Below are 20981 nucleotides of genomic sequence, written 5' to 3'. Positions count from 1 at the left end.
ATCACTGCTCATCATCAAAGGAATGACATGATTCCAGTGACAGTCAAGACCAGGGGCATCCATATGACCTTTGGTAGTAACATGGGCCATGGACATAACACAGACCCCTGTTGCTGCATGGCCACAGACTCAGACACGGCCTTCAGCCGCAGGATAGGCTGGTACGTCATCATGGCCTCAGGTAACTTCAAATGCTACTCACATCAGGCTCTTTCTCTCCACCCTTGTGTCTCCAGAAATGCCTCTCTTCATAGTGCTCAAACTGTTCTTTTCTTTCCCTCCCATCTCCCCACCCCATACTTGCACATCTTAGTGTCTCATGCTGCAGGCAGGCCATGCATTGGGCAGGATCTCTGGGTGTTTGTCCAACCCAAAGCTTCCAAAGGAAATAAATTTCTGGCCAAAGTTAGATGCAGCATTGTAAAGCTGTAGTTCAACATAGTTGTGCAGTCTCATGGTTGAATGCACCACAAACAACTAGAAAGATTAGCATATAGACCAAAGATGGGAAATAAACACAGCAGCACATAGTCACTTGTAGATGTAACCAACCGTCTTATTAAATAAGAAACACAGAACCAATGTAAAAGAGAAAGCCGAGAGGTCAGAGCTCAGAGCTAAAATCTTACAACTTCCTCCTGTAGTGCTCCTACTTCTCCGAAAGGGAGCTACTTCCTGTGCGTATGTCTTTACATAGTCTTTCTGTTCTGCCTTTTCATTGGTTGTAAACCCAAACACATGACTGCCTCGTCACTGCCTGTATGTACAGCCCCCCAGGTCTTAAAGGCATATGTCTCCAATGCTGGCTGTATCCCTGAACACACAGAGATCTACCTAGCTCTTCTACCAAGTGTTGGGATTAAAGGCATGCGGCGCCACCACCGCCACGCTCTTGCTATGGCTCTAATAGCTCTGACCCCCGGGGCAACTTTATTTATTAACATACAATGAAAATCACATTTCAGTACAATTAGAATACCACCATAGTCACTCACTTGAGGGTCTCCATTCTTCAGGTACTGCTCTTCTGCCTGGGCTAGGATGCAGCTCTGGGAGTCACAGCAACTCATAGAGTTGTTGGTTTTCTCAGAAGAAGAAGGCACAGGCCCGCTAGCACTTGTGTTTGTTAGTGGCTCAACTGGTGCATGAGCAGTGCACTTTTTCCCAAGGAGCAAGAACAGCAAATAACTTGGTGTCTCCTGTTCTGCCTCATTTCGCCAAACACAACTGACTTGGTGTCTCCTGTTCTGCCTCATTTCGCCAAACACAAACATCTCATCTTCCATATCTCTACCACCTATTTGCTCGCTTCTTTCTCTACTGTCACTCCACTGTGTGCTAACTCCCTTCCCATGGCTTGCAGACAGGCATGGGCCAAGGTGTTGTCTTTGCACTTCCCTGTGTGCTCAGGCCCAGCTAGGGCCTGGTCTGATGTTATATTGTAAGTCTGACCTTTTGTGGACCCTGGATTTGTGTTGTCTAGCTGCTTCCCAGCTTCCAGGATTTATTTCTTGATGATCTCAGTCATGGTGCCTGCCATATGACAGCACCATTTTTTTGACATTTGTGGTAATATTATGTTCCCCAAAATATTATGCACCCTAATAAACAGATCTGGGGTCAGAGAACAGAACAACCACTAGATACAAAGGCCAGAAAATGGTGGCACACATACTTTTAATCCTAGCACTCTGGAGGCAGAAATCCTGCTGGATCTCTGTGAGTTCAAGGCCATAGTGGAAACAGCCAGGCATGATGACTCACGCTTTTAATCCCAGAAAGTGATGGCAGGAAGCAGAAAGGTATTTAAGGCATGAGGACAAGGAACTAGAGCTTGGTTAAGTTTTTAGGCTTTTTTTTTTTTCCTTTTATTTTATTTTACAATACCATTCAGTTCTACATATCAGCCACGGGTTCCCTTGTTCTCCCCCCTCCTGCCCCCCTCCCCTTCCCTCCAGCCCACCCTCCATTCCCATCTCCTCCAGGGTATAAAGCCTCCCCCGAGGACTGAGATCAACCTGGTAGACTCTGTCCAGGCAGGTCCAGTCCCCTCCTCCTAGACTGAGCCAAGTGTCCCTGCATAAGCCCCAGGTTTCAAACAGCTAACTCATGCAATGAGCACAGGACTTGGTACCACTGCCTAGATGCCTCCCAAACAGATCAAGCCAATCAACTGTCTCACCTATTCAGAGGGCCTGATCCAGTTGGCGGCCCCTCAGCCTTTGGTTCATAGTTCATGTGTTTCTATTCGTTTGGCTATTTGTCCCTGTGCTTTATCCAACCTTGGTTTCAACAATTCTCGCTCATATAGACGCTCCTCTTTCTCGCTAATTAGACTCCCGGAGCTCCACCCGGGGCCTAGCCGTGGATATCTGCATCCAGATCCCTCAGTTGTTGGAAGGGGTTTCTGGCACGACTGTTAGGGTGTTTGGCCATCCCAGTTCTGGCTGTCGCTCGACCATTGCCAGCAGTCTATTGTGGAGGTATCTTTGTGGATTTCTGTGGGCCTCTCTAGCACTTTGTTTCTTCCTTTTCTCGTGTGGTCTTCATTTACCATGGTCTGCTATTCCTTGTTCTCCCTCTCTGTTCTTGATCCAGCTGGGATCTCTCGCTCCCACAGGCTCTCTTTCCCTCGAACCTTGCCCTTCATTACTCCCACTCATGTCCAGGTTGTTCATGTAGATCTCATCCATTTCTCCATCATTGTGTGATCCTCGTGTCTTTCTTGGGGTCCTGTTTTCCAGGTAGCCTCACTGGTGACGTGAGTAGCAGTCCAGTCATCCTTGTTCCACATCTAGCATCTTCCTACGAGTGAGTACATACCATATTTGTCTTTCTGAGTCTGGGTTACCTCACTCAGGATGATTTTTTTCTAGATCCATCCATTTGCCTGCAAACCTCATGATGTAATTGTTTTTCTCTGCCAAGTAGTATTCCATTGTGTATATGTGCCACAATTTATTTATCCATTCTTCAGTTGAAGGGCATCTAGGTTGTTTCCAGGTTCTGGCTATTACAAACAATTGTGATATGAACATAGCTGAGCAAGTGCTCTTGTGGTATGATTGAGCATTTCTTGGGTATATGCCCAAGAGTGGAAACTCAAATGGCTGAAAGACATTTAAGGAATTGCTCAACATCCCTAATCATCAGGGAAATGCAAATCAAAACAACTTTGAGATACCACCGTATGTCTGTTAGAATGGCTAAGATCAAAAACACTGAAGACACTTTATGCTGGAGAGGATGTGGAACTAGGGGAACTCTCCTCCACTGCTGGTGGGAATGCAAGCTTGTACAACCACTTTGGAAATCAATATGGTGCTTTCTTAGAAAATTGGAAGTTTTTAGGCTTTTAAGCAGCACAGTTCAGCTGAGAGGCATCCATTCTGAGGAAAAAAGGATCAGCTGAGGAATTGGCAAGGTGAGGTGGCTGTGGCTTGTTCTGCTTCTCTGATCTTCCAGCATTCACCCCAATACCAGGCTCTGGATTTGTTTTTATTAATAAGACCTGTTAAGATTCATGCTACAGACATGCTCACAGCCTCCTCCAAGGTCCTCTTTCAGTCCCTTCTCACTAGGCCAGAGGAGAGGTGCCAGAACAATCACTCTCAGGAGAGATCAAGGCCATGGCTGAGGCTACAGCTGCCACCCCACTGCCACGAAAAGCCCAAAGCATGATGCTCAGGCTGTTCCAGCCACCAGTACCATCTTGACTCCTCTACATTCAAAATCCAACACTTCTTGTGCCAACAAATATCTTCCTTTTATGCCCCCATTATGTTTCATTTAACTTAATTTGCATATTATTGAAACAATTATTTCATATTACTCCCAGATTCACATTTTCTCCTTTACACCTGTGTGAATGGCAAGCATTTTTTATACCTCTCTGCCCTCATTCTTCTCTCCTCAACATTTTCCTATTGTATTTGCCAAACTTCAATATACTGTAGAATTTACCTACTTATCCTATCTGCCAATTGTCTTCCCTGAGTTGAAAGGTCAAAAATACATTGAGAAGATCTTTTCAGCTGTCTTATTTCTTCTGTACCCAACACCTGGAAGAGATGCTGACACCTGGGAGGCATTTCACAAATATTTGTTGAATGAATGAATAAACACTCCCATATTCTTTCTTTGAAATGGCACATGTTCTAGACAATAGTGTCACTCATTTATGTTTATTTTAAGCCCCTGTCCTTACAAGCCTCTATTATGCTGTGTGTTGAGGGATCTGGAGTCTATAAACGACAATTCCAGCATCTCTTACCAGCTGGCTCCCTGTCAGCACACTGTTAATGTGTTCTGGTAGGAATTTGTATTGTGAAACACTATTCATCTTGCTTCCAGTGTGCGAGAGTTTTGAGTGGTGACAGAAGCAGCTGCAGCAGAGAGAGAACAGAAGTTGCTGCAGCACAGCCACAGTGGCAACACTGATAGTAGGCCATCAGTTCATCAGCAGGTGTGACACCCCTGCCCAGCCCGTCACAGCAAGTAAGGTTTGGGCCTCGGTTTTTCTCTCTCTCTCTCTCCCTCCATTTTTCCCTTCCTCTCCCTCTCCCTTCCTCTCTCCCCCTCCTTTGCTCCTCCCATCTTCTCTCTCTCCCTCCATATGCACTACTGAACATTGCCTGAATTTTGTTCATCCAATATTTGAGTAACCAACTACTGCCATCAAATTTCTTCTGATATTGATCATGATAGCACACGTTGTAAGCCCAGCACTTGTGAGGCAGAAGCAGTGAAATCAAGACTAGAAGGTCATGCTTGGCTACATAGATAGTTCAAGGCCAGCCTGGGCTATAGAACATACTGCCCCCAAATAAACAAATCAAAGAATCTCTTATTCTCTTGATAGTATCTTAATAACATATTACTAAACCTTATTCTTTTCTTTTCCTCTTCAAGTTTTATTTTGCTTCTTGCATGGTCTTCAGTTCATTTTCCATAGGAGCTGAGATGTGATCCACACAATCAATAAAATACTATTTCAACCTTAATAAATATTCATAACCATGGGAAATGACATAGCACTTTATTATAGAGCAATGATGGTGTAGATCTGGATGTGTATCAGTTATGTCTAGAAGATCATCCAAAGTGATTATTAAAGGCCAGCATAAACCAAAAAACAAAAGGCTGTAATTCCCACTAGGGTATGGGATGTGTTCAGAGAAAGCTGAAGAACATTAAATGGTCTTAATATCTAGTTACAATTTTGCCCTTCACCTCAGCTTTCAAAACCAAATTTGATTTCAGTTTTTTGTCACATCATTTCATTGTCAGCTTAACCTTATTCTTAATCTAATGTATGTTTAGATATTTTAGTTTAATTCTAATTTATTAAAATTGCTTTTATAAGGAGATTTCCTTATATTTAATCTTCAGTGTTCTACTACATCATACTTTCCTTATATTAAGAGAATCTAATTTCTTTTCCCCTTTTTATTGAAAATAGATTCCTTTCTCATATGATATATCCTGATTAAAGTTTCCTCTCCCTAGACTCTTCCCAGATCCTCTCTACATAATCATTGGATAAGAACAGGCTTCTAAAAGATAACAACAACAACAAAACATAGAATAAAAATAAGATAACAAAGCCCATTATTTTGAAGTTGGTCAAGATCAGCAGAAGGAAAAGAGCCCAAGAGAAGGCACAAGAATTAGAGACCCACTCTTTCATACAGGAAGTATACTAGAATTCAGCAGGGAATCCATTCAGCCCTGGCTTTTCTCTATAGGCAGAGCTTTAATTACTGTTTTAATCTTGTAATGTGTTGTTTATATCTTCTTGATTTAATTTTTATAGTTCATATTTATTTAAAAATTCCCATGTTTCGTCTAGATTTTCAGCTTTTGTAGTATAGGTTTTCAAAGTATAACCTAAAGATTCTTATGAGTCCTTTGGAGTCTATAGTAAACTCATCTTTTCCACCTCAAATTATGACAATTGGGACCTTTTCCTACTTTTCTTTGGTTAGTTTGGCTAAGAGTTGGTAATCTCCTTTGTCTTTTTAAAATAACCAATTCCCCTGTCCTCTGAGTGAAATCCTACTAGACAATTACATAGTTTTTTTAATATTATTATATATTTTATATTATTTATATAATAAAAATATAGTAACAAGCTATAAAAATAAAATAGCCAATTCTTTGATTGAGTCTCTGTATATAATTTTAAATATATCATTCACTAATTTCTTCCCCAATCATCATTTCCTGGCCACCTACTGCATTTAGGTTAACTTGTTTTTCTAGAATGTTGTCTTTATTTAAGATCTCTCTGTGTAACTAGAGTTTTCTCCAGTCCTGCCTGGCCCACAGGCAGGGAAAATCTCTCTCACGCGCCAGTCCCGCAGCTGCTCAAACCCAACCAAGTAAGCACACAGAGACTTATATTACTTATAAACTGTATGGCCGTGGCAGGCTTCTTGCTAACTGTTCTTATATCTTAAATCAACCCATTTCTATTAATCTATAAGTTGCCATGCAGCTCATGGCTTACCAGTATCTTAACATCTTCTCATGGTGGTGGCAGGCAGTGTCTCTCTGCCTCAGCCTTCCACTTCCCAGAATTCTCTTCTCTGCTTGTCCCGCTTATACTTCCTGCCTGGCTACTGGCCAATAAGCATTTTATTTATACAGAGTGATATCCATAGCATCTCTGTTTTTTTATGGAAGCATAAATTTTCCTTTTAGAACAATCCTAACTATATTCTAGAGATTCTGATAAGATGCAATATGATTTTCATTTGATTGCAGACATTTTAAATTTCTTCATATTTTTAATGAGTCACACTGTTCATTAAAATATTTATTTTTCTGTCTCTGGTGTTTGTATAGCTGCTTTTCAATCTAGTTAGTTCTGCATCTTTTTAAAATTGTGTGTTCAGGTTATTTGCATTTAAGGTTATGATTGAGAGAGGTTTGCTATATATATGTATTGAAACAGGGTCTCCCTCTGTAGCCCTGGTTGTCCTAGGACTATCTATGTGGACAAGGCTGGCCTGGAGTCACACAGATCCTCCCAAGTGCTGGTATTAAACCACATCTGATCAGTTTGATTTTTATTGTTGTTCTTTCTGTTGTTGATGTATTATCTGTCTGGATTATTGTTAGTTTCTTCTTCCTCTATTAATCCTATGAGTTTTATGTCTAAGTCATGATATGTGGTTCTCCTTCCTCCTCAGGGATCATTAGCCACTGGCCCATGAGGATGGAGGGAGCAGAAGTGGGGAAGAGAGTTTGGACAGATGTGGATATGATGGTGATAACACTCTGGGAGATGACTTCAGTGAGAAAACTCAATTTTATTCCAGAGTACATGGAATATATAGGTTTGGGGACAGTAACTGAGGAAATCACCCAATTTGCATTAAACAGCATGATCCTATCATAAGACTTTATATGAGGCAGCAGGGTCCTATTGCAAAGCTCCTATTACAAGTCTTAGTTACCGTATGTGTAGCCGGGTGAAAGTTTTTATCAGGGAGCTATGCCAAGGTTCACATTAGAGATAAATCAGCATCCAGGCTTTGAGACAGCTTTCAGGTAAGGTTAATCATTGAACAAGGCCTCCCAACAATGCTAGATCCATTCCCAGCTCTCCCCTTTTAACCTATTCTTCTCATGAAATTAATTACATGATGTATACTTGAGAGTGAGATTTTCCCCTTCCTTTGTGTGTTATTTCCCTTTATGTTTGTCCTGGCCTAGTTGTCATAATTGCATTAACTTGTGCTTGTCTTGAAATGTTATTTTTTTATTAGTATTAAGAGGTAAATTTGCTGGTTATAAAAACACTGGGTTGCTTGTACTCAGAAGTGGAATACACCATCCCTTGCCTTCCTGGATCTTAGTGTGGCTGCAAGATCCAATGTTGTTTTGATTCTTCTGCTTTTCTATGAGTTCATATTTTTCCTACAGCTTTTTATATTGTTTATTTGATTTCTATTTTTACATCTTGATCTTAATGTCATGTAGAGGTTCTCTCTCATACATGCTCCTAAATGAAGGGGTGAAAATCACCTATGGTTGGCATGATACAAAAGCAAAATGACTGACCTCTGGTTTTGCTTAAAATGTGAGCCTGGTTTATATCAGAACACAGTCCAAAAATGGAGTTGTGTGAGAATTCTGAGTTCTTGAGAGAAAGAAAAAAAAAAGACAATCATCTTCTGATCTTAGTTTCAGTTTTATCAAAACAAAAATTTTTTTGGAATGTATAGTCAGGTTCTTCCTAGGTGTAGTGGACAGGAGTGAGTTTACTTCAGCTGTTGTTATTCATATGCCTCCATGAAAAAACATGTCTTTGCCATGTGTGGCTTATCCTTGTGACTAAACACCTTACTCGGGTGATTCTCCTTAATCTGCAGAATATAAATTGCCTGGTGCTCTGAATAAAGTTGGTTATTGCAAGAGACTTTAATCCACCTCATTTTTTGGCCCTGAACTCCCAGGTTTAGGTCACCAACTAGAGTGGTAAACAATTTGTACAGAAAGTGTTCTGAATTATCCTCTGTTTTGTCTCTCTAGCAAATGCCAACCTCTTCATTTTTTTGAATCACATGGCAAATAGGAATGAGCAACTTTTGTTTTAATATTTACAGGAGTCTCACAAGGGGGGAATTATTATTTTTCCCTATTAACTCAGAATAGCACACAACAGCCAACACTTAGATTTTGTTCCTCAGTACCTACATGTTTTCCACATTTTTCATGAGGAAGGGCATTGTTTTCACTCTCCATTGTTCCCCGGGAATGATCTGACATCTGACCCCCACATCTTACACATTCACACATTTTTTTTTTATTTCCAGAGTCAGAGACATGGATGGCTCACCAGGGGAAAAAATGGAAGCAAGGTACACTGAAGCTATTCATTCTGCTGAGCTGGGAGAAGTTAATTACATTGGAAGTCCAAAGCAGAGTAAGATCGATTACAATGTCGTTCTTAAAGGTCAGCTAATTCTGAACATGTTGAGTACACAGTATGTAAGGAGAAGAAACACATACTTTTAAATGATTCTAGAGCACATTGCTGCCATGATTACAGCTTGGATGAAAGTTTGATTTGTAAAGGCAAGCGTCAAACAGTGTTTTTTTAAGGTGTGATTCCCTCATACTGCAGCAAATATAATTATTTGACAGTAGCCCCATGCTAATTTGGAATTGAACACACTTATGTACTTCATTTGTACCTTTGAGAATGTTAAGAGACAGTAGCATTAAAGTACTGATTAAAAAAAATTCAGTGTATAGGGTTTTTTGGAGTTAAAAATTTCAATAATTAAGTATTGAAATGATAGACAAAATGAAAAAGAAGAAAGCAGAATGAGGGAGTAAATTATAAATGATAAGGAATGTACAGAGGTTAAAGGTATGAAAAACAGTAAAAAAAAAAGTGTGGATTACATACAGAAGATGAAAAGTAAAATGATAAAAAAAAATCTACTCAGACAAGATGCAAGTTAAAATAAAACAATTGAACAAACACCCAAGTATAAACAAAAACAATAAAACAATTAAAAGTTAAATAAGAAATAAAGCAGTTGGCAAGATGGCTCAGCAAATAAAATGGCCTGTTGCCAAGCCTAGAAACCTGAATTTGATGCCCAGGACCTGCATGGTGAAAAGAGGGAACTGAGTCTAGTATCCTCTGACTTCACCAGTCAAACAAGTGTGCACCCACCCACCCACACACAAGCATGCACACACATATACACACACTAACAATCACACCCACGCTTTGAATGTGAAGTCCCCCAAAGTTTCAGACATCTTCATACTTTTTGCAGATGATGGTGATATTTGGTGAGGCTTAAGAGGAATTACCTTAATGGAAATGTCATTGCGGGAAGGCTTTGTGGTTTCAAACCTCACACACTTCCCGGTTAACTCTCTGTTTTATGCTTGCAGTTTGTCTTAGTTACAGTTTCTATTGTTGTGAAGAGACACCATGACCACGGCAACTCTTACAAAGGAAAACATTTAGTTGAGGTGGTGCCTTACAGTTTCAGAGGTTCAGTCCATTATCATCTCAGTGGGACATGGTGGCATACAGGCAGACATGGTGCTATTTCTCGATCAGAAAGCAACAGGAAGTAGTCTCAGTGTCACACCGAGGGAAGCTTGAGCAAAACAGACCTCAAAGCCCACCCCCAGAGTGACACACTTCCTCCAACAAGGCCACACCTACTCTAACAAAGCCACACCTCCCAATAGTGCCACTCCCTTTGGGGGCCATTTTCTTTCAATCCACCAGAGTTCAACATGTGAACCCTCAGCTTCCCACTTTTGTCACTGTGCCTGTCACTTGCTGTCATGTCTTCCTGCCCTGACAGAGTCTTAGCCCTCTGGAAGCATAAGCCCAAGTAAACTGCTTCATTTAGAAGTTGCCTTGGTCATGATGTTTCATCATGCAATAGGAAAGTAACTAATCCAAAGCCTAATAGAACCTTCTTTAATTGTAGAGAACTATGCATAGTGAATTGAGTTGATAGAGTACTTATAACACAACGCCCTCTCCTTGTTTTTGAGTACTTCACATATGACTGTCATGTCCCAAAGAAACTCAGAACAAATGACTGACGGTGGTGCCTAGTAGCATACCCAAGCTAATGCTGGCCTGTAGGCTCACTCAGTAGCTATGGCTCCTCTCAGCTCTTCTCATGCCTCCCCCTATCCTAAACTCCCCCCGCCCATGGGCTTTGCTTCCCTTTCTCCAGCTTCTGATTCCTATATAAGCCTGCCATTTCATCCAGGAGCTCCTTCTGCTCCTCTCTCGTTCCGTTTGGCTCCATCTCTCTTCCTCTCTCACTCTCCCTTCCCCCTCCTCTCATGGCCTGGTTCAGTCTGCTAGTCACATTTACTCCACTTCTTTCTCTTCCTACTCTGGACTCTTCCAGACACCTCTGGATGTACTTTCCCTCATAGCTACAATAAAAACTCTGTCAATCATACTTTGGAGTGGCCTCATTTCATTCATCTGGTGCCAACACCAAGGAGATGCGTATATGAGGCTCCTTCCAAGGGGCTCAAGTTTTCCTAACCAAACCAACTGCTGATATAACCCTACTAAGGTAAGTACAGACCATTTGTCTTGATGGCTTCTGCCACCCACCAAATTTGACTCCAAATCCTAGAGTCCCTTTATCAGCCACTTCTCTCCATTAGTCTCTCCTTGCCTACTCTGTAAGTGTTCCCTCTGGCTCCTGGGGCCTGCTAAACTTCCTGAGCATCTACCCTCTGTCTCTTTGGCTCCTGAAGCCTGCTACACACTCCAGGGCACCCACCATGTAGGCATCTCTCTACTAAAGCACTTATCTATCTCCCCCTATTGGAACCCTTCCTTTGCCCAATTGACCCTCCCAGCTCCACTCTTCAGCTGTGTTCTCCTCTACCTGATCTCACCACTTGTCTCTCCTCCTCTACTACGTAAAAGTCACCATGCAGCTGCCTGCTTTGTCTGCTGTTACTACCAAAGACATGCAACCGATGTGCCTAGAATCTCTATTGACCCTACTGGGCCCTTATCACATGAGAAGGGATGTCTCTCCCTTGTGATTTGGAACATTTCTTTCTGACAACTCTCTCAGTCCACTTGGGGATACCCTGGATGGAAATTCTTGTCAGTACAACACTTATCCTCCTTGCTAGAACCTGTAGATCTGCAGCTTCTCTCTGCCCTCCTTGACCACTTGAGATCCCTTCCTTGCCTCCTCCCCCTAGGAGCTACCTGTTGCATCCCTTCATCTACCCTCCTGGGCATATATGACTCTTTCTTTGTTACTCCTCGTACCCAGAAATTTCAGTAAAGCATTACTGTGTTCCTGCAAATGGCTTGGTTTCAGTACAGCTCAATCCATGGCTAAAAATGGCACACCTGATTTTTAAATTCTCTCTATGGTAACAACTTCTACCACTGCAAAAACAAATGGTCCCCAGATCTCTTATATCTAAATTGTCTCTGCTCTACACTTCCAAAAGTCTCTTATCTCTAAGATTTGTTTACTTTCCACTCTTGAAATCTTTTATCTCTACAGTTTCTTTGAACTCTGCTCTCACAAAATCTTTTAAGACTATTGTGTAAATTCTTTAACTCAAGATTTGTAGCTTCACTGGATATGGTTTAAAAATCTGTAAAATCTGTAACAAAAGTTAACATATAACAAAAGACTGGTAGTTGAAATTACCTATATATCTAAGTAATCTTCATTTGCCACAGCATTTTTCATATGTGCTTCAGCTCTGGTTTAGAGTTTAACTTGGATTCAACTCTTGTTTAGGAAAATAGATGCTTTTAAATAGCTACCACATGGCTCGCCTCCACCTTGGCTGGTGACCTTATCATGATGGAAGCAACCATGTGGCTGGCAGCCATCTTTACTAAGGTTAAAAAGTATATACCATGGAAATTCACAACCATCTTGATTAAGATGACCATGTGGTATAAACCAATTAAAGCAACAATTATAAAACTTTAGTCTTTGTCATTTGCCCTGAGTGTGGAGAAGAATACACTGGCCTGCTTGATGCCATTAGGACTAGATGGGTGGAGACAGACACATACTTGTTCATTGTACAGCTGCCCAGGGTCTGGAGTGCCACCTGGGGCCATGTTGGAGTCCGGGAACCACACTACTGATGGGTCCACACCAATCTAACAGTGCTGCACTGCTACCTGGGAACATGGTGACATATAGACCTAAATTACTGTTGATGCTCATGTGTGGGTCAATGATTTTCCTGCAGCTGGGGTTTGTGTTGATGTCCATCACCCGTGTTAACACAGGGGTCCATAGGAACCATGTGTTGAACCATGTGTTAAAATAAGAGGGACTTGCTGAGCTGGGCCTGCCCTTCACTGGCATGGGGAAAGCAAACACCCTCACTGGAGAGCTGACCCCACTCCTAGCTGGCCCTGGGATAATGGACCCCAATGGCAGCACAGGAAATTTGGCTCTGCCCCTAATAAGACAGCTATCTCAACTTGGGGAAGCTGGCCCCACTCCTCACCTGAGGGGGGTGGTCGCAGCAGCCTGGTTAAGAACAAACCAGCTACCACCCAGACACACACCTGGGGCTTTGAATGGGCACTTCCTAAGATCTACCCAATTTATGATCTGCTGGAGCTTGTGAAGGGACTGTGCCTATGAAACCATAGCCTCAGTATCTTCACGACTTGAGGCATGGAAGAATATCAGAGAAAAGTTCAGGTGAGGGTCTAGTACTGATGGTGTACCAGAAGTCAGAGGCCTTGAACTTGACTAACAACATATTATATAATGAACATCTGCAAGTAAAGCTGTTTGAATAAAAGAATATACTGAAAGACACACATCAGCCCCCAATGCCACCAAGATGAATGGAGGAGCAGGGAAGACAGGAACAAAATGGGTTTTTCTGTTTGCTTTTTGTTTTTGTTTTGTTTTGTGTTTTCAATTTTTGTTTGTTTTGTTTGTTTTATTAATATTCGTATCTATGTGTATTTATTTATTTTACATCCTGACCACAGTTTCCCCTTCTTGTTCTCCTTCTAGCCCCTCTCCCACCTCCCTTTGTTCTCACCCCACCCCCACCCCTAGTCCCCAACCACTCCTCTGTCTCAGTTCAGGAAAGGGCACTATCCCATGGATATTAACAAAACACAGCATATCAAGTTGTAGTAAGATAAAACAAGTCCCCATGCATTAAGGCTGGGAAAGGTGACCCAGTATGATGAGTAGGGTCCCAAAAGCAAGTAAGAGTCAAAGACAGGAGCTGTCCCTGAAGAAACAGCCCAATAGCACCAATTTAAACAAGAACCCCTACTAAACCAAGACTAAAAATTAGAACAAGAGAGGCACTCTCAGACACAGACACCACCTGCACCGCACAGAGGAAAAGATGAGTAGACGCCAGTGCAAAAATACAGGCAACAACATAAAGATCTATATGGCAACATCAGAACCTAGTGATTCTACACCTGCAAGACCTAAACATACCATGACAGAAGAAACAGAAGAAATCAACCCTAAAAATGACTTTAAGAAGATGATAGAGGTCCTTAAAGAAGAAATAAAACATTCCCTCAAAGAGGAAATAAAAACTTTCCTTAAAGAGGAAATGAAAAACTACCTTAAAGAGGAAATAAAAACTTTCCTTAAAGAGGAAACGAAAAACTCCCTTAAAGAGGAAATAAAAACTTCCCTTAAAGAGGAAATAAAAAACTCCATTAAAGAGGAAATAAAAAACTCCCTCAAAGAAATGGAAGAAAAAACGAACAAAAAATGGGAAGAAATCAAATCAAGCCAAGAAAAAGCAATTAAACAGATGAAAGAAACATTCCAAGATCTGAAAAATGAATTTGAGACAATAAAGAAAACACATGCTGAGGGAATGCTGGAAATAGAAATCCTGACTAAATGAACAGGAACTACAGAAACAAGCATAACCAACCAATTGCAAGAGATGGAACAGAGAATCTCTGAAACTGAAGACACGATAGAGAAAATAGATTCGTCAGTCAAAGAAAACACTAAAGACAAAAAAGTCGTAACACAAAACGTCCAGGAAATTTGGGACACCATGAAAAGACCAAACCTAAGAATAATAGGGATAGAAGAAGGAGAAGAATACCAACTCAAAGGCACAGAAAATATATTCAACAAAATCATAGAAGAAAACTTTCCTAACCTAAAGAAAGAAATATCTATGAAGATACAAGAAGCTTACAGAACACCGAATAGGCTGGATCCAAAAAAAAGTCCCCTCGCCACATAATAATCAAAACACTAATCACACAGAACAAAGAAAAAATATTAAGAGCCGCAAAGGAAAAAGACCAAGTAACATATAAAGGCAAACCCATCAGAATAACACCAGACTACTCAATAGAGACTATGAAAGCTAGAAGATCATGGACAAATCTCATGCAGACACTAAGAGATCACGGATTTCAAGCCAGACTATTATACCCAGCAAAACTCTCAATCACCATAGGCGGAGTAAACAAAATATTTAAGGATAAAACCAGATTTAATCAATACCTGTCCACAAACCCAGCCCTACAGAAAGTACTAGAAGGGAAAATTCAACCCAAAGAAGCTAAACACATCTATGAAAAATCAAGCAATAGATAATCCCACACCAACATACACCACAGAAGGACAACACAACACAACCACAAAAAATAACAGGAATTAACAATCACTGGTCATTAATATCCATCAATATCAATAGTCTCAACTCACCTATAAAAAGACACAGGCTAACAGAATGGATAAGAAAACAGAACCCATCCATCTGTTGCATACAAGAAACACACCTTAACTTCAAAGACAGACACTACCTCTGAGTAAAGGGCTGGGAAAAGGCTTTCCAAGCAAATGGACCTAAGAAACAAGTTGGTGTAGCTATCCTAATATCTAGAGAAAAAGGATGTTTCAAAAGAGAAGAAGTCTTGTGGCAATGCCTCAGTGGTCCAGGTAACTACCAGAACTCGGAAATCCGTGACGGAGACTAAGGCAGCAGAGATGAAACACATAGATGTACATACAGGAAATAATAAAGAAAAAGTCAGTAAAGCCAAGAAGAACAAAAGAAAGGTGGATGCTGAAGCCCATCCGTCAGATGAGCCTGTGAACGAGGAACCAGTGACAAAAAAGAAAAAAAAAGATGGAAAGCAAATCCAAAAATAGTACCGAGGTGCCAAAGGATGACAGCAAGACGGAGGAGACTAAGGGGGACAATAAAAAGCAAAATACTTCCATTAAAAAAGGTGCAAAGAAGAAACCTCAAAAAGGTAAATCAAGTAAGAAAGGCAGCAGACCTGCTCAGGAGACGCAGAAGAAGGCTCCAGCAGAGCCTCCTTCCATGGAGCTGGCTCAGGAGGAGGTCTCTTCCAGTCCTGTGCTCACTCAGGTGGTGCTTCCTTCTCCCATGGATATTGCTCAGACTGGGCCTGCTCAGATGGAGCTGCCTTCTCCCCTGGAGCCTCCTCAGAGGGAGCAGCCTCTGGAGCCTCCTCAGAGGGAGCCGCCTCCTCCCCTGGAGCCTGCTCAGAGGGAGCTGCCTTCTCCCCTGGAGCTTCCTCAGAGGGAGCTGCCTCCTCCCACGGAGCCTCCAAAGATGGAGCAGCCTCTTCCCATGGAGCTTACTCAGATGGAATAGCTTCCTCCCATGGAGCCTGATCAGATGGAGCCGCCTTCTCCCATGGAATCTCAGCAGGGACATTGTCAGAAGAAGCTGCTTTGTCCTTTGGACCATGCTCAGATGGAGGTTGCTCAGACAGGGCCTCCTCACATGGGATCTGTTCAGAAGGAGCCTCCTGCTGTCATGGAGCCACCTCTTCAAGTGAAACCAGTCACCAAAAGGTCTTCTCCCCGAAAAGAGAGTACCAAGGAGAAGTCGGGCATGCGGAGTGAGGTGGTGCAGCAGGAGCAAGTCCTTATTGAAGTTGGCTTAGTACCTGTTAGAGATAGCCAGCTTCTGAAGGGAAGCAGGCGCGAACAGGATCTTCCAAAGGGAAACTCAAGAAGAGACAAGACACCCAAGGACCAAGAAATTGGCTCTGATGGGGAAGGAAATAAAATGGCCCCTCTCAAGAAAGTGGGAACAGAGGAAGCTGGCAAGAGTCTAGCTACGCTTGCTGCTCCCAAGGAATCTACCAGTGTCTTATCCTCGGAACAAAACTCAAATGGGTCAGGTGGTGAAACGTTACATGCTAAGTGTCAGACTGGTTCAGCTGGGCTTTGTGAAATGGAAGTGGACACTGAGCAGAACCCAGACAGTGTCCCTGTGAAAGCCTCAGCACCCCAACCAGCGTCACCATTGCCTCCTGTCCCATCACCAACCGTAACGGCCTCGCCTCCTATCACTTTGGCTGAAAACAAGTCACCGGACATTGATGAAGACGAAGGCATCCACAGCCCTGATGGAAGTGACCTGAGTGATAATATGTCCGAGGGAAGTGATGATTCTGGGCTGCATGGGGCTCGGCCAGTGCCACAAGAAGCAAGTTCAAAAAGTGGGAAGGAGGGGTTGGCAGTTAAAATAACCGAGGGAGAGTTTGTTTGTATTTTCTGTGATCGGTCTTCCAGAAAGGAAAAGGATTACAGCAAGCACCTAAATCGCCATCTGGTTAATGTATACTTCCTTGAAAAAGCAGACGAGGGGCAGGAGTAGTGAGCCCGCCAGTGGAGGGCGGCTCGTCACAGTTTGTAAGCAATGCCTCATTTTTAGTTTAAGGCAGTAGACACACACAAGCTCGCTTTAATTAGTGTCCAGTGCTGATTTTTAAGTGACATTATTTCCTTAGGACTGTATGTGTTACCTAGTGACTTGCAAAAACCTTAGCAAATCCTAGGGAGTTAATGTAAGAAAACAGATACTTAATCTGTTAGCTTGTGCCGTTCAGTGAAGAAAGGCGGGATGGTAGGTGACATTCTCCCGGGTGTCTACCTGTGTGGAACCGGTTGGGTGTTCTGCCCTTTTCACTTCACTTGCTATTTTTAGTTCCTTGTTTAGGCTGATAAAAATTGGCGTAGCAAATTACTTGAAGAATTTGCCTGCTTTATATAAGTAAAGTTAGCACTTTAAAGTTTCTTTAGAGATGAGAAAAGACATTTAAATTGAAGAAAAATTCTTTCAACAGTGGACATTGTATCTGTCCAGGTAATTGCTTCCTGACTTATGGTCGATATTTTGTGCTTCTATATTAATCATTATGAAAAGTGATTTTTGGTGGGTTTTTAAATTTTTTTTATTTTGGTGCTTTACTGGCTTAAGATGTTGCACATGGTTTTTTGTTTTTCTTTTTTAACCTATGCAGTTAATTCCCCCCCCCCAGAGATAGCATTGTGTTTAATAGTAACACTTTATACATATATACATGTTATTTTTTTTCTTTTTGGGGGTTACTTTTAGGCTTGTTTGCAAAAGGGCCATTTTTCTTTGCTGCAGTTGTCTTTTTTGCAGAACAATAGTGTGTGCAAGTTTATGAGCAATGAAACATGCAGGTTCAATCCATTGTTTTTATTTTTTTAATCTTAACCTCTTGATCTATGCCAGAAGCAGTTTCATGTAAGTTATTTTGATGGTGAGCATATGTGTAATTCTACAGCTCTCCGGGTCTGGTTTTTACAGTAAGCCACTAGATCCCATATTGAACATAATTTAATCTCAGTATCAGCCATTAGAGTTTTTTTACTTTGCTGTTTCTAGCTTATTTCTTACAGAGTGAGAAGTCATTCTTTGAAGAGTTTCTTTTTTCAATAGATGGTTGATGTTGGGATGGTTATTCAAATCAAGTGACGAGTGATGAACTCCAAGTCATTCTTGGAAATAGTAAATCTGTAGCCCAACATAATTATCCTTTAAACTAGAGAATATCACTTGTGAGAAAGCCATCATGGCCACATGACTGATCTAGAGTAGAGTGCTGAGTTCTGGCAAACAGCTGCATCTTTCTTCCAGTGAGTGCCTGAACAGGGCTGATGTGAATTATGTACAGTCCAGATTTTAAGAATCATACTTTCTCAGGGATCTCCACAAACTAGTGGGTGTCCTCACTGCCCCTGTGAGACAGCCTCTGTACGGGAGAGGCCTCACGTGACTTTGTCCCTGGTGTTCCTCTGGGGATACCTTTGTGAGAAACTGCATGCTCCAGAACCAGCTCTCGTGTCCTTTGGCCAATGCCAGAGTGTGAAATAGTCCAACGTGGGATTTTTCTTACTGGTAGTAAACAAAGGATGATCCCAATTGGGAATCGTGACATTTTTTTTTTCTTTTTGATGGTCATGTTCTGTTTTGAAATAACCTCTGTGTATTTCATTTATTTTCTTTTACCTGGCGATCTCTGAGCAGGCTTCAGATTTTGACAGTTGATGAAAGATACGACAAGCATTAATGTGTGGGTGAAAAGCTTGGTGAAATTCTGAGTGAAGTTTTAGTTAAAGTTGGTTGAACTTGGGATTGACTGGGAGGCCAAAGATTTAAAAAGCAGAAGATTCTCTCAAGACACAAGTTGTGTGATAATAGTGTGTTTTGGGTGTGTGAATGAGAATTTGTAAATGTTGAATTCTAGGCTCCGACAATCATTGTCAGTGCAGATCAAGCTGCAAGTATTTATGTTTTAAAACTTAAATTATAAAGCTAGTTACGTCTTTCTAACAACTAGTTTTAATGTTTATGAGCATATTTTACCTACATTACCTTTTCAGGATGTTGAGAAAGATGCATCACAAGCACAGGCTGGAGGCTGGGGGCTAGATGGTTTTGAGGAAGAGGTCTTTGTGGACTCTTTCATAGAGCAAAGAGAAGCAATGCCTTCTGGGAATTGAGTTAAGTTTTAATCCAGTCTTTAAGATTAGAAGTCAAAAACAAAAATATTAAGGAAATGAAAACCTAATTGATCTTTGAAGCATTGTTATGTGGAATTGAGTGGGACTTTTGAGGCCTTTCTTCCAGAAAACAAGGACTTGGTTGTCAGGCCTATATTAGGCCTAAACTTTGGTGCCATGTATTTGTACTTAAATCATTTCAATGGAAAGTGTCTTAGTGATTGGAACTTCTAGTGCAGTTTGGAGTTCTTCCATTTGAAAAATGTGATATTTGCATGGGATTGTTTGAATCTTGTTTTCTAGTCCCTCCCCATCACCACCCTCAGAGTCTGAAGGTAGATTCTTCTCTTGATAAAGGAACAAAAAAAAATGAACATCTTGTTTGTAAATTGGTATCTAATAACTAGTGGTAAACTTGAAATGGTAGAATTCTTTAAAGCCTAATTCTAGGTAGCCTTAGGAAAATGTATCTTAATTATTTTTGAACCTGTATTCACCTTGTTTTTTTCAAATATCTTAAGTTATATTTTCTTTTTCAGAGCTGCTTCTTATTTGGGGCTACTTTTTTTTTTAATTGAGGCATAATTCATAAAAGGGTACATTGTTTTGATGAGACTTTTTACAACTGTGGCTGGATGTCTTTCTTTAGTCTTCCAAGAAGGGCCATTTTACTTTCTTAGAGTTACTTTTTAAAGTCATGAGGTCAACAACTTGGACTACTATGCATGTAAGTGCTAATGCAAATTAAAGTCCAAGTTGACCTCCAGCAGCAGTTCATTCTATGTTGACAGTGAGAGAACACTTTGCCTGTTAGGATACTGTTACTCATGGACTGAAATGCTGAAGAAACCCCTCCCCCTATTTTGTTTTTTGCAAAAATCAAGGTATATTCTAGGGTTTCCTGGTTGACCTCAACAGATAAACTGAGCTGATAGTCTTAATTCAGAAATGATCTGAATGTAGATTTACAGTCTACACGTACAGCTGGCTAAGTGAGATCGCTTTCACAGTTCTGCATGTATCCCATCGGCTCCCCGTTAGTTACTGAACTCTTAAAACTGGTATTGTGCCGGGCGTTGGTGGCGCATGCCTTTAATCCCAGCACTCGGGAGGCAGAGCCAGGCGGATCTCTGTGAGTTCGAGGCCAGCCTGGGCTACCAAGTGAGCTCCAGGAAAGGCGCAAAGCTACACAGAGAAACCCTGTCTCGAAAAACCAAAAAAAAAAAAAAACTGGTATTGTAATATTACCACAATGTTTGGCGCCAATTTTATAAACTTTACAGTGAAAAAAAAAAAAAAAAGAGGCAAAGACAGCCCCTGTTCCCACCATTAAGAATCCCCCAAGAGGACCAAGCTACACAACTGTAACATGTGTATGTGCAAAGGGCCTAAGTGAGTCTCATGCAGGCTCCCTGGTTGTCAGCTCAGTCTCTGTGAGCCCCTTTGAACCCAGGTTAGTTGATTCTGTGGTTTTTCTCGTGATGTTCTTGACACCTCTGCCTGCTACAATCCTTTCCCTCTTCTAGAGGATTTTTGAGCTCCACCTAATGTTTGGCTGTGGGTCTGCATCCGTTTCCATCAGTCACTGGAAGAAGCTTCTCTGATGACAATTGATGTAGGCACCAATCTATGAGTATAGCAGAATATCTTTAG

Source organism: Peromyscus leucopus, chromosome 2, assembly GCF_004664715.2.
Source record: "Peromyscus leucopus breed LL Stock chromosome 2, UCI_PerLeu_2.1, whole genome shotgun sequence".
Taxonomy (NCBI): Eukaryota; Metazoa; Chordata; class Mammalia; order Rodentia; family Cricetidae; genus Peromyscus; species Peromyscus leucopus.
The sequence above is the reverse complement of the archived record's forward strand: the minus strand, read 5'-3'. Positions refer to the sequence as shown.